Genomic DNA, 3,886 nt, shown 5'->3' on the forward strand with positions numbered 1-3,886 from the left:
TAAGGTGGTGATGCCAAATCTTTGAGATTTTCCTTGAGAAGGAAGCATGTGTGACAACGCCACTAACCATGTAGGGAGGAGATTGAAAGTATCCAAAATGTGCATGCAAAGGATGTAGAGTATAATTATTGACACTTTTTGGTGTAGTTTAATTTGCTAAATTCAGTAGTTGCTAATGTTGCTGACAGCTCTGTGTAGATCTGGTATGTAAATGTGCACACAACTCAGTTTAAAAATCATTAGGGTTAATCTTTGTTTGCAAATACTACTTTTTGGTGATGAAGAGTACTTTCTGTCCTAATGTGTATCAGATGATTTAGCATACAATAAATGGGACTGTCAATAATATGAAAATGGAAACTGTTTACAGAAATATTCACAACTTATTCTGTGACATTCTTTTCAAGGGAGAAACTGTATATTTTAAAGACGTTTGCAATGATATTGCTTTATGCTGTATTTTTAATCTATTCACAATGAATAAATAAAAATCTGTATTTTTTAAAAATGTGAAAATAAGTCTGAGGTTCAGCCTGCCACAACTTACCTGGTTCAGTGTTTCCAGATGTCAGTGGGAATATTGTTTGGGTAAGGACAGTGAGATGGAAGACTTTGTATGTCAGACTAGCAAATCCTGCTTGCCTGCATGACTTAGTCTTCCCATTCACTTTTCTGGGTTCATTCTGGCTAGTTAATAAAATAGTTCTTTTTGTCACTTTTCTCAGTAGAGTTTCACTCATTGCTTGTGGGCATTTGCTTTTGTTGTTTTTTTTCTTTATAAATTGCCAAAATTCAACCCCACCATTGCAAGCTTCCAGAAATCCCCTCTGTTGTTTATATTATTCCATTCCCAATTTCATTCCCTTTCAACAATCAGAAGTAACTAACTGGGAGGACATTGTTAGATGTGTAACGACAAAATCTGTTTTCCTCCAGAAAGCAAAATGGTTGATGTGCTCTTTGATTTGCATTTGATTACACGTGTAGTGTCTCTAACCAATGGGGGATAAAATACAAGGACAGGAAGGCTCATTTGCAGGGTGTTACAGAGGCCTCTCCCTATGCTTTTAGCTTTTGTTTAGTCCTGAGAACGGGCTGGAAGTTCCTGGGCTCTGTGATTTGATGTGGGATACAACATCTAATGATACACTGTCATCTTGCTATGGTTTATTTCTCTTTATGTGCCAGAACAATCTGTTTGATACAGGCCCTTTCAAACTGTTCAAAAGGGAGCTCTTAGTGTTGCCTTTTCATTGCTTTATTCAGACAGGTGGAACTTCTTATACCTGTGTAGTTTAAACAATGGAAATTATCCTCTAGCAAGGGCACTGTGAAATAGCAGAATTTCCTAACAAAAAGAAGCACCATGTGGGCTTCTGCACTGTAGAATTACTAAGATGAAAAATGGTGGAATTTGGCACTGTTCTAGCTTTATAGCCTTTGGAGTTTTTAGATATAGCTGCTGTCACAGAGATGGAGTGTTTATCAGTGTAACAAAGTAAGAATAGCACTCTTATTAAAACCATGGAGACAGCAAACTCTTTTAGCTTATAGAGTGTAAAAGTATGTTGCCTGTTTCTTAATTACTGGTCTGTGGGACTGATTTGAATCTTGTTTTCCCCACAGATGTAATTTCACTCAGAGTAGAATGAGTGCTGACAGAGCCAGGTGTAGTTACGATGGGTCAAGTCAGGACTTCTCATCTGAATTTGGACAGGCAGAATTTCATTTGAACCTCTCAGGATGGATGCAAGGCAGTGCTGCCAGGGGTGAGTCAGGGTATTTTCAGGTTTAAGTTCAGGGATATCTCTCAGTTGCTCCTGCTGATGGACTAACTCCTGCATGGGACAGCTCAGGGCTTGGTAACCTTTGGGCCTGGCCCTTAGTGTAGGACTGTTTGATCCAAGTGTTGGGTCCTTGCTATTCTCTGGCTATCCTGCGCCAGGAAAACAAAATAATGAGCCTGGTAGCTTGTGTTATGTTAGAGTTCTCCTCTATGTTAATTATCTTTTAATTGGATAAGGTCCTGCCATTGTAACTGTTGCACAGGTGAAATGAAAAAACTGGTGACCCACCTGCCACCCCCAAGGGTCAGCCTGTGCTCTTGCCCCCTGTGTCACACGTGGCTTATGTGAATAATCTCAGGTACACAGGCTTCCTTTGGTGCTCAGGAGAAATGTCTCTGTGGCCAGGCACAGAAACATTTCAGGGACAGAGGTTGAGCTCAGCTATGACAGGGCAGAAAAGCACTTTTCAGAAGGGTGTTGGTACCTTGCACTGCCTGGACAAAAGGACCTGTGGGACTGAGCAGCCCACTCAGTAAGGAATGGTTTGTAATGGGTGTTCCATGCAGCCTCCTTCACACACACAAAACACACACACATGCTTGGAGACTGTTAAAACTGACTTTTCTGCCTGAGCAGGTTACAGATGATTTGATGTGTGAAGCCAATTCAGGTCTGCCTACCTTCCCTGCTCCCTGATCCTCTCCTGCTGCTCTGCAGTCAGCTCCCTCTGTTCTTAAAAAACCCCCACATCCTGAAAAAGCACTGAACTGAGGGTGTGAAACTTTAGCAGCACTAGAGGAATTTATTCATGTTTACATGTGTGTGCTGTTATTCCTCAGTACTTGTAGGCAGTGAATGAATTTGTTAGCAAGGCTGCAGTGCTGCAGCCTCTCACAACGAGAGTGCTGAAACGCTCGCACAGGTTGCCCTGAGAGGTGGTGGATGCCTTATCCCTACAAACATTCAAGGTCAGGTTGAAAAGCGCTCTCAGCTACCTGATCTGCTTGAAGATGTCCCGACTCACTGCAGGGAGTTGGACTATCAGACCTTTTTTAGACACTTCCATGCCCACCCAAATCATTCCTTGCTTCTATTTCAGCAGCTCCCTGGAAACAGAGCCGGCACCGCCGTGTGCTGCAGGGAGACGCTGTGGGAGGTGCCAGGGGAAAGGGTTGAATGATGCTGTCAGCAGGGCTCCAGCAGGTTTATTTTCTCTGTCCTCTTTAAATGAAATACCACAAGGACAGAATTAAATCAAGCTGCATTAAGGCTATGTGACCTTACCTTACAGAAGCTGGAATTTTTCTCAAAATACAACCTTTCAGTTGTAGTTAAGTGGTGAAAATAACATTAATTCTTTAAGAAAACTTACCAGACTTTCAGGCACCAGAGACTCCCAGAGGCACGTTCATGAAGCACCAGCAGCTGAGGTGTGCTACCACCTGTTTGCACAAGTGTACTGAGTACTGCCGTGCTGGTCCCTGTGCTATAGGCAAAAGAACGGCCCCCCAGCCATAAACTGCTCACTTTTGACTTTGCAAATTCAGTGAGCTGTGGCTTTGCCACGGAAAATTATCATTTAGAGCTTCTTTTAGGCTTTCAGAGGGGGTGCCCGGGCGGTGCCACACGTACCGCGCAGGGGCTGTGCTGCTCCGTGGCATCCACGTGGCAGCGGGCGCGGCGCGCAGGGCTCGGGCACAGCTGCTCCTGCTCGTCCGTCCCTGGATGCATCGCGCTGCTCCAGGTGCCGCCGCTTGGGAACGGGCTGAAAAGGATCCCCCGCATTTTATTTTCCGGGTAGAAGGGGTGTGTGGGCAGAACGGCTGCTGGGGACGAAGAGAGGTGAGACAGACTGGGGAAAAAACTGGTGTAGAGTAAAAGTGTTGGCAAAATAAAACGGCATCACCGCGGTAGCGTGGCCGAGCGGTCTAAGGCGCTGGATTAAGGCTCCAGTCTCTTCGGGGGCGTGGGTTCGAATCCCACCGCTGCCAGTAGCGTTTTTTTGCGCCGCGGGCCGGCGCCACCGCCCCCTAGCGGCGGCGGCGGCGGCCGGGAGAGCATTGTGGGTAGGAGGAGGCGCCGCGTCCCCACGTGCCGGC

The 3,886-nt window shown here is 45.5% G+C and overlaps 1 non-coding gene across 1 annotated transcript; it reads left to right on the top strand.

Annotated features, from left to right (window-relative positions):
- The first annotated feature begins 3,696 nt into the window (after positions 1–3,696).
- Positions 3,697–3,778, top strand: TRNAL-AAG (transfer RNA leucine (anticodon AAG)). Its single transcript has one exon. It is a non-coding gene; the product is annotated as a tRNA-Leu (tRNA).
- The last annotated feature ends 108 nt before the right edge of the window (positions 3,779–3,886 follow it).

The sequence above is a fragment of the Serinus canaria genome, chromosome 14 (assembly GCF_022539315.1).
Source record: "Serinus canaria isolate serCan28SL12 chromosome 14, serCan2020, whole genome shotgun sequence".
NCBI lineage: Eukaryota > Metazoa > Chordata > Aves > Passeriformes > Fringillidae > Serinus > Serinus canaria.